Source organism: Barbus barbus (genome assembly GCF_936440315.1).
Source record: "Barbus barbus genome assembly, chromosome: 47".
NCBI classification, from domain to species: domain Eukaryota; kingdom Metazoa; phylum Chordata; class Actinopteri; order Cypriniformes; family Cyprinidae; genus Barbus; species Barbus barbus.
In genome coordinates this window covers 21,074,675-21,086,420 of record NC_136725.1, presented here as the reverse complement: position 1 = coordinate 21,086,420, position 11,746 = coordinate 21,074,675, and positions in this window count along the sequence as shown.

The following is an 11,746-nucleotide window of genomic DNA, read 5'->3' as shown; positions in this document are numbered from 1 at the left end:
CCAGAGGGTTACTGTGATGCTTGTGCTCGCTGGGCACCGTTTTATCGATGCCACCGGGGTGGCGTATGCTGACGGCTTGGGCCCGTCATCGCTGCTCGCAGCTATATTTAGGGCCCAAGCCAGTAAGGCGCAGGGCCCTATTGTTCTTCTAAGGATTATTATTTTTTTTTTTTTTTTTTTTTTATTTATTTCAATCATCCGGGCACTTTTGGGGGCCTTAACGTGCCCGAAAACTCTCGAAAATCGGCACGCACATTGGAACCTGCGGCCATTAGGACGCCGCTGAGGCTGGGACCCGGGCGTGGCACAGGGGCTCTACGGCGCCCCCTGGAAAATTGTCAGAAAACTTGATGTATAGCTCACACATACTTGCACGTATTCATATGAAACTCGGTACACATATAGAACTCATTGAGCTGAACAACTTTCACGCTGCATGTCTTAGGCTCCGCCCAACAGGAAGTCGGCTATTCAGGGCTGTTTAAAAAGCGCATGCTCTGGAATTTGATATACTCCTCTGAGGATTTCCATACGATTGCCACCAAACTAGGTGAACATGATCTCAAGACATTGGGGACGCTAAATTGCGAAGATATTTTTGATATGTCGAACGGTTTGCCCGTGGCGAGGCGATGAAGTTATGGCGAAAAATGAGACCCAGGAAATGCCTAATAACGTCCACATACATTGTATGATGTAGATCAAACTCCAGTGGTTTGTTCGTTGTATGATGCCGATCGGATAGATGTGACTATTATGACTGAAAGTTATAGCGCCACCAACTGGCTGCAGGAAGTGTGTCGTTTTCAAAATGCTTTGAATTCAGCATCTTATTTTTACTCGATTTGCTTCAAACTTCACCAGAATAATGTCAAAACACGGCCGATGTAAAACTGTGAAGGGAATATTGATATCTAAAATTATGTTGCCATGGCAACGTGTCAAAGTTGAAAATTCGTTTCTGGTGATTTTGAGGCAGATAACATGTTTAGAATGTCATGAAACTCAACACACATATGAGTATTAATGATAGTTAGACACTGGAAAAAGCTCATAAACTGGCGTGGAAGAGGCACTCTATAGCGCCACCTTTTGTCAAAATGAGGGGGTTAGTTTTAGCTACAGACCCCAAACTCGGTACATAAATTGTTCTAATTAATCCGGACAACTTTCTAATTTACAGTCATTAGCTACGACCAACAGGAAGTCGGCTATATTTATTTTAATGTGGGTTTTTTTTAAAAACGGGCTGTAAACAAATTAATACTCCTCCAAGCAGAAACACGGAAATCACACCAAACATTTTTTATCATGATGCCAAAATACTGAAGATGCTAAATTGCGGACGGATTTAGGATATCTTGGACGATGATTTAATGGCAATTTATTAAAGTTACAGTAAAAAATATATATATATTTTTTTTTAATCTTTTAAGAGCAGCTTCCAAACACTTCATAAAAAATTACATACACAGAACAATACAGTCTGAGGATATGTGATTAATTTCATGAATTTACAATACACTATGCAGAGGAGAAAATTAAAAAACTATCAGAGCTGCTTTTGAGTTAGAGCTCCCTGTCAGCCTGCAGCTGAGTGAGGGGTGGGGGTGGGGGTGGGGTGTGAGTGACTGTGTGAGTGACTGTGTGGATTGAGGCAGTGGGTGAGAGAGAGAAAGAGAGAGAGGGTCTGTTTTTTAAAATCTTTAAAAAATGCTTATAAATCATTAAAGATTTTGATAACACTTTATAATAAGGTCTCAATTCTTAACATTAGGAAATGCATTAATTAACGTGAACTAACAATGAAAAATATATTTTTACAGCATGTTAATTCTTCCATGATAGTATGAACTAACAAAGAACAATTTTTTTAAAGCATTTATTAATCTTTTTAATGTTAGAAAAATAGTCATGTTCAAAAGATAAACTTTAAAATTTAATAATATATAAACACATTTTGGATTAATATTGATCAACATTAAATGGTATATAATTATTAATGATTATATATATATATAATGATAGCTACAGACACCAAACTCGGTACATAAATTGTTCTTATTAATCCGGACAACTTTCTGATTTACAGTCATTAGCTACGACCAACAGGAAATCGGCAATTTTTTTTTAATGTGTTTTTTTTTTTTTTAAACGGGCTGTAAACAAATTCATACTCCTTCAAGCAGAAACCAAAAATTCACACCAAACATTTTTTCACATGCTTCCAAGATACTGAAGATGCTTCATTGCGGACCGATTTAGGATATCTTGAACGGTGATTTAATGGCAATTTATTAAAGTTACAGTAAAAAAGAACACTTTTTTTTTTTTTATCTTTAAAGAGCAGCTTCCAAACACTTCATAAAAAATTACATACACAGAACAAGACCGTCTGAGGATATGTGATTAATTTCATGAATTTACAATACACTATGGAGAGCAGAAAATTAAAACTATCAGAGATCTGCTGTCACTGCGCTCCTAATGTGTGCGGTGGGTGACTGACTGTGTGAGTTCAGTGAGTGTGGAGGGGGAGAGAGAGAGAGAGGGTCTGTTTAAACTTCTCAATAAAATCCTTAAAAAATGCTTATAAAGCATTAAAGGTTTTGATAACACTTTATAATTAAGTCTCATTTGTTAACAGTAGGGAATGCATTAATTAACATGAACTAACAATGAAAAATATATTTTTTACAGCATGTTAATTCTTCATTGATAGTATGAACTTACAATGAACTAACAATGAACAAAATATTTTTAATATTAGAAAAATAGTCATGTTCAAAAGATAAAACTTTAAAATGTAATAATATATTAACACATTTTGGAATTGATTTTGATCAACATTAAATGGTATATATTTATTAATGATGTTAACTAACAACAGTTAAATAATGTTGTTTTTTAACATTGGTGAATGCACAAATAACATTAAATATTAACAATATATTTTTTACTTTATTCATTTGTGTTAGAAAAAATTATTCATGTTAGTTAATGGAAAAATAAATCATTAAAACCTTTGGTAACTATAATAATTTCTCATTTGTTAGCATTAGTAAATGCATTAACTAACATCAACTACCAATGAAAAATATATTTTCACAGAATTTAAAGTTTTATATGTTGTTCTGTGTGTGTGTGTTTCACAGAGTTGATGGTTTGGATTAACCCTTTAATTGCCGTATCCCTTAAAACCAAACTGCCAGAGGGTTACTGTGATGCGCGTGCTCGCTGGGCACCGTTTTATCGATGCCACCGGGGTGGCGTATGCTGACGGCTTGGGCCCGTCATCGCTGCTCGCAGCTATATTTAGGGCCCAAGCCAGTAAGGCGCAGGGCCCTATTGTTCCCCTAAGGATTATTATTTTTTTTTTTTTTTTTTTTTTTATTATTTTTTATTTCGACTATCCGGGTACTTTTGGGGGCCTTAACGTGCCCGAAAACTCTTGAAAATTGGCACGCACATTGGAACCTGCGGCCATTAGGACGCCGCTGAGGCTGGGACCCGGGCGTGGCACAGGGGCTCTACGGCGCCCCCTGCAAAATTGTCAGAAAGCTTGATGTATAGCTCACACATACTTGCACGTATTCATATGAAACTCGGTACACATATAGAACTCATTGAGCTGAACAACTTTCATGCTGCATGTTTTAGGCTCCGCCCAACAGGAAGTCGGCTATTCAGGGCTGTTTAAAAAGCGCATGCTCTGGAATTTGATATACTCCTCTGAGGATTTCCATACGATTGCCACCAAACTAGGTGAACATGATCTCAAGACATTGGGGACGCTAAATTGCGAAGATATTTTTGATATGTCGAACGGTTTGCCCGTGGCGAGGCGATGAAGTTATGGCGAAAAATGAGACCCAGGAAATGCGTAATAACGTCCACATACATTGTATGATGCAGATCAAACTTCAGTGATTTGTTCGTTGTATGATGCCGATCGGATAGATGTGACTATTATGACTGAAAGTTATAGCGCCACCAACTGGCTGCAGGAAGTGTGTCGTTTTCAAAATGCTTTGAATTCAGCATCTTATTTTTACTCGATTTGCTTCAAACTTCACCAGAATAATGTCAAAACACGGCCGATGTAAAACTGTGGAGGGAATATTGATATCTAAACTTATGTTGCCATGGCAACGTGTCAAAGTTGAAAATTCGTTTCTGGTGATTTTGAGGCAGATAACATGTTTAGAATGTCATGAAACTCAACACACATATCAGTATTAATGATAGTTAGACACTGGAAAAAGCTCATAAACGGGCGTGGAAGAGGCACTCTATAGCGCCACCTTTTGTCAAAAATGGGGGGGTTAGTTTTAGCTACAGACACCAAACTTGGTACATAAATTGTTCTTATTAATCCGGACAACTTTCTAATTTACAGTCATTAGCTACGACCAACAGGAAGTCGGCTATATTTATTTTAATGTGGGTTTTTTTTAAAAACGGGCTGTAAACAAATTAATACTCCTCCAAGCAGAAACACGGAAATCACACGAAACATTTTTTATCATGATGCCAAAATACTGAAGATGCTAAATTGCGGACGGATTTAGGATATCTTGAACGATGATTTAATGGCAATTTATTAAAGTTACAGTAAAAAAGATAATTTTTTTTTTTTTTTATCTTTTAAGAGCAGCTTCCAAACACTTCATAAAAAATTACATACACAGAACAATACAGTCTGAGGATATGTGATTAATTTCATGAATTTACAATACACTATGCTTAGGAGAAAATTTAAAAACTATCAGCCTGCTTCTGAGTGAGAGCTCCTGCCACTGCTTCTGAGTGAGGGGTGGGGGTGGGGTGTTGTGGGGTGTGAGTGACTGTGTGAGTGACTGTGTGGATTGAGGCAGTGGGTGAGAGAGAAAAAGAGAGAGAGGGTCTGTTTTTTAAAATCTTTAAAAAATGCTTATAAATCATTAAAGATTTTGATAACACTTTATAATAAGGTCTCATTTCTTAACATTAGGAAATGCATTAACATGAACTAACAATGAAAAATATATTTTTACAGGATGTTAATTCTTCCATGATAGTATGAACTAACAAAGAAAAAATTTTTTTAAAGCATTTATTAATCTTTTTAATGTTAGAAAAATAGTCATGTTCAAAAGATAAACTTTAAAATTTAATAATATATTAACACATTTTGGAATTAATATTGATCAACATTAAATGGTATATAATTATTAATGATTATATATATATAATGATCGCTACAGACACCAAACTCGGTACATAAATTGTTCTTATTAATCCGGACAACTTTCTAATTTACAGTCATTAGCTACGACCAACAGGAAGTCGGCTATATTTATTTTAATGTGGGTTTTTTTTTAAAACGAGCTGTAAACAAATTCATACTCCTCCAAACAGAAACACAGAAATCACACCAAAACATTTTTTCTAGTGATGCCAAAATACTGAAGATGCTAAATTGCGGACGGATTTAGGATATCTTGAACGATGATTTAATGGCAATTTATTAAAGTTACAGTAAAAAAGAGAATTCTTTTTTTTTTTTTTTTTTTTTTTAAGAGCAGCTTCCAAACACTTCATAAAAAATTACATACACAGAACAATACAGTCTGAGGATATGTGATTAATTTCATGAATTTACAATACACTATGCAGAGGAGAAAATTAAAAAACTATCAGAGCTGCTGCTGAGTGAGAGCTCCCTGTCACTGCTTCTGAGTGAGGGGTGGGGTGTGAGTGACTGTGTGAGTTCAGTGAGTGTGGAGGGGGAGAGAGAGAGAAAGAAAGAGAGAGAGAGAGAGAGAGAGGGTCTGTTTAAACTTCTCAATAAAATCCTTAAAAAATGCTTATAAAGCATTAAAGGTTTTGATAACACTTTATAATTAAGTCTCAATTGTTAACAGTAGGGAATGCATTAATTAATATGAACTAACAATGAAAAATATATTTTTTACAGCATGTTAATTCTTCATTGATAGTATGAACTTACAATGAGCTAACAATGAACATAATATTTTTAATATTAGAAAAATAGTCATGCTCAAAAGATAAAACTTTAAAATGTAATAATATATTAACTCATTTTGGAATTAATATTGATCACCATTAAATGGTATATAATTATTGTTGATGTTAACTAACAACAGTTAAATAATGTTGTTTTTTAACATTGGTTAATTCACAAATAACATTAAATATTAACAATATATTTTTTACTTTATTTGTGTTAGTAAAAATTATTCATGTTAGTTAATGGAAAAATAAATCATAAAAAAAATGCTTATAAATCATTAAAAGCTTTGGTAACTATAATAATTTCTCATTTGTTAGCATTAGTAAATGCATTAACTAACATCAACTACCAATGAAAAATATATTTTCACAGAATTTAAAGTTTTATATGTTGTTCTGTGTGTTGTGTTTCACAGAGTTGATGGTTTGGATTAACCCTTTAATTGCCGTATCCCTTAAAACCAAACTGCCAGAGGGTTACTGTATTGTGTGTGCTCGCTGGGCACCGTTTTATCGATGCCACCGGGGTGGCATATGCACTGGCGGCTTGGGCCCGTCATCGCTGCTCGCAGCTATATTTAGGGCCCAAGCCAGTAAGGCGCAGGGCCCTATTGTTCCCCTAAGGATTATTATTTTTTTTTTTTTTTTTTTTTTTTTTTTTTTTTATTATTTTTTATTTCGACTATCCGGGTACTTTTGGGGGCCTTAACGTGCCCGAAAACTCTTGAAAATTGGCACACACATTGGAACCTGCGGCCATTAGGACGCCGCTGAGGCTGGGACCCGGGCGTGGCACAGGGGCTCTACGGCGCCCTCTGCAAAATTGTCAGAAAGCTTGATGTATAGCTCACACATACTTGCACGTATTCATATGAAACTCGGTACACATATAGAACTCATTGAGCTGAACAACTTTCACGCTGCATGTTTTAGGCTCCGCCCAACAGGAAGTCGGCTATTCAGGGCTGTTTAAAAAGCGCATGCTCTGGAATTTGATATACTCCTCTGAGGATTTCCATACGATTGCCACCAAACTCGGTGAACATGATCTCAAGACATTGGGGACGCTAAATTGCGAAGATATTTTTGATATGTCGAACGGTTTGCCCGTGGCGAGGCGATGAAGTTATGGCGAAAAATGAGACACAGGAAATGCCTAATAACGTCCACATACATTGTATGATGTAGATCAAACTTCATTGATTTGTTCGTTGTGTGATGCCGATCGGATAGATGTGACTATTATGACTGAAAGTTATAGCGCCACCAACTGGCTGCAGGAAGTGTGTCGTTTTCAAAATGCTTTGAATTCAGCATCTTCTTTTTACTCGATTTGCTTCAAACTTCACCAGAATAATGTCAAAACACGGCCGATGTAAAACTGTGAAGGGAATATTGATATCTAAAATTATGTTACCATGGCAACGTGTCAAAGTTGAAAATTCGTTTCTGGTGATTTTGAGGCAGATAACATGTTTAGAATGTCATGAAACTCAACACACATATCAGTATTAATGATAGTTAGACACTGGAAAAAGCTCATAAACGGGCGTGGAAGAGACACTCTATAGCGCCACCTTTTGTCAAAAATGGGAGGGTTAGTTTTAGCTACAGACACCAAACTCGGTACATAAATTGTTCTTATTAAGCCGGACAACTTTCTAATTTACAGTCATTAGCTACGACCAACAGGACGTCGGCTATATTTATTTTAATGTGGGTTTTTTTTTTAAACGGGCTGTAAACAAATTCATACTCCTCCAAACAGAAACAAGGAAATCACACCAAACATTTTTTCTCATGATGCCAAAATACTGAAGATGCTAAATTGCGGACGGATTTAGGATATCTTGAACGATGATTTAATGGCAATTTATTAAAGTTACAGTAAAAAAGAGATTTTTTTTTTTTTTTTATCTTTTAAGAGCAGCTTCCAAACACTTCATAAAAAATTACGTACACAGAACAATACAGTCTGAGGATATGTGATTAATTTCATGAATTTACAATACACTATGCAGAGGAGAAAATTTAAAAACTATCAGACAGTTGTTACAATGCTTCTATGAGTGAGAGTTCCCTGTCAGCCTGCAGCTGAGTGAGGGGGTGGGGGTGGGGTGGGGTGTGAGTGACTGTGTGGATTGAGGAGCTGGGTGAGAGAGAGAAAGAGAGAGAGGGTCTGTTTTTTTTAAATCTTTAAAAAATGCTTATAAAGCATTAAAGGTTTTCATAACACTTTATAATTAAGTCTCATTTGTTAACAGTAGGGAATGCATTAATTAACATGAACTAACAATGAAAAATATAATTTTTTACAGCATGTTAATTCTTCATTGATAGTATGAACTTACAATGAACTAACAATGAACAAAATATTTTTAATGTTAGAAAAATAGTCATGTTCAAAAGAGAAACTTTAAAATTTAATAATATATTAACACATTTTGGAATTAATATTGATCAACATTAAATGGAATATAATTATGAATGATTATATATATATAATGATAGCTACAGACACCAAACTTGGTACATAAATTGTTCACATTAAGCCGGACAACTTTCTAATTTACAGACATTAGCTACGACCAACAGGAAGTCGGCTTTTTTTTTTTATGTGTTTTTTTTTTTCAAAACGGGCTGTAAACAAATTCATACACCTCCAAGCAGAAACCACAAATTCACACCAAACACAGAACAAGACAGTCTGAGGATATGTGATTAATTCCATGAATTTACAGTACACTATGGCGAGAAGAAAATTTTAAAACTTAGAGTTCTCCTGTCTCTGTGCTTCTAATGTGTGCGGTGGGTGACTGGGTGAGTGACTGACTGTGAGTTCAGTGAGTGTGGAGGGGGAGGGGGGGAGGGGGGTGGAGAGAGAGAGAGAGAGAGAGAGAGAGAGTCTGTTTAAACTTCTCAATAAAATCCTTAAAAAATGCTTATAAAGCATTAAAGGTTTTGATAACACTTTATAATTGAGTCTCATTTGTTAACAGTAGGGAATGCATTAATTAACATGAACTAACAATGAAAAATATATTTTTTAAAGCATGTTAATTCTTCATTGATAGTATGAACTTACAATGAACTAACAATGAACAAAATATTTTTAATATTAGAAAAATAGTCATGTTCAAAAGATAAAACTTTAAAATTTTATATATTAACACATTTTGGAATTGATTTTAAACATTAAAACATTGATTTCAACATTAAATGGTATATATTTATTAATGATGTAAATTAACAACAGTTAAATAATGTTGTTTTTAACTGGTTAATTCACAAATAACATTAAATATTAACAATATATTTTTTACTTTATTCATTTGTGTTAGAAAAAATTATTCATTTTAGTTAATGGAAAAATAAATCATTAAAAAATGCTTATAAATCATTAAAACCTTTGGTAACTATAATACTTTCTCATTTGTTAGCATTAGTAAATGCATTAACTAACATCAACTACCAATGAAAAATATATTTTCACAGAATTTAAAGTTTTATATGTTCTGTGTGTGTGTGTGTTTCACAGAGTTGATGGTTTGGATTAACCCTTTAATTGCCGTATCCCTTAAAACCAAACTGCCAGAGGGTTACTGTGATGCGTGTGCTCGCTGGGCACCGTTTTATCGATGCCACCGGGGTGGCGTATGCTGACGGCTTGGGCCCGTCATCGCTGCTCGCAGCTATATTGAATCATTGTTCCCCTAAGAATTTTTTTTTTATTTCAACTATCCGGAGGGTTTCGGGGCCCTTAACGTGCCCGAAAACTCTTGAAAATTGGCACGCACATTGGAACCTGCGGCCATTAGGACGCCGCTGAGGCTGGGACCCGGGCGTGGCACAGGGGCTCTACGGCGCCCCCTGGAAAATTGTCAGAAAACTTGATGTAAAGCTCACACATACTTGCACGTATTCATATGAAACTCGGTACACATATAGAACTCATTGAGCTGAACAACTTCCATGCAGCATGTCATAGGCTCCGCCCAACAGGAAGTCGGCTATTCAGGGCTGTTTAAAAAGCACATGCTCTGGAATTTGATATACTCCTCTGAGGATTTCCATACGATTGCCACCAAACTAGGTGAACATGATCTCAAGACATTGGGGACGCTAAATTGCGAAGATATTTTTGATATGTCGAACGGTTTGCCCGTGGCGAGGCGATGAAGTTATGGTGAAAAATGAGACCCAGGAAATGCCTAATAACGTCCACATACATTGTATGATGTAGATCAAACTTCAGAGATTTGTTCGTTGTATGATGCCGATCGGATAGATGTGACTATTATGACTGAAAGTTATAGCGCCACCAACTGGCTGCAGGAAGTGTGTCGTTTTCAAAATGCTTTGAATTCAGCATCTTATTTTTACTCGATTTGCTTCAAACTTCACCAGAATAATGTCAAAACACGGCCGATGTAAAACTGTGAAGGGAATATTGATATCTAAAATTATGTTGCCATGGCAAAGTGTCAAAGTTGAAAATTCGTTTCTGGTGATTTTGAGGCAGATAACATGTTTAGAATGTCATGAAACTCAACACACATATGAGTATTAATGATAGTTAGACACTGGAAAAAGCTCATAAACGGGCGTGGAAGAGGCACTCTATAGCGCCACCTTTTGTCAAAAATGGGGGGGTTAGTTTTAGCTACAGACACCAAACTCGGTACATAAATTGTTCTTATTAATCCGGACAACTTTCTCATTTACAGTCATTAGCTACGACCAACAGGACGTCGGCTATATTTATTTTAATGTGGTTTTTTTTTTAAACGGGCTGTAAACAAATTCATACTCCTCAAAGCAGAAACACGTAAATCACACCAAACATTTTTTCTCATGATGCCAAAATACTGAAGATGCTAAATTGCAGACGGATTTAGGATATCTTGAACGATGATTTAATGGCAATTTATTAAAGTTACAGTAAAAAAATAGATTTTGTTTTTTTTTTATCTTTTAAGAGCAGCTTCCAAACACTTCATAAAAAATTACATACACAGAACAATACAGTCTGAGGATATGTGATTAATTTCATGAATTTACAATACACTATGCAGAGGAGAAAATTTAAAAACTATCAGAGAGTTGATATAATGCTTCTATGAGTGAGAGTTCCCTGTCAGCCTGCAGCTGAGTGAGGGGTGGGGTGGGGTGGGCTGTGAGTGACTGTGTGGATTGAGGAGCTGGGTGAGAGAGAGAAAGAGAGAGAGGGTCTGTTTTTTTTAAATCTTTAAAAAATGCTTATAAAGCATTAAAGGTTTTCATAACACTTTATAATTAAGTCTCATTTGTTAACAGTAGGGAATGCATTAATTAACATGAACTAACAATGAAAAATATAATTTTTTACAGCATGTTAATTCTTCATTGATAGTATGAACTTACAATGAACTAACAATGAACAAAATATTTTTAATGTTAGAAAAATAGTCATGTTCAAAAGAGAAACTTTAAAATTTAATAATATATTAACACATTTTGGAATTAATATTGATCAACATTAAATGGAATATAATTATTAATGATTATATATATATAATGATAGCTACAGACACCAAACTTGGTACATAAATTGTTCACATTAAGCCGGACAACTTTCTAATTTACAGACATTAGCTACGACCAACAGGAAGTCGGCTTTTTTTTTTTTAATGTGTTTTTTTTTTCAAAACGGGCTGTAAACAAATTCATACACCTCCAAGCAGAAACCACA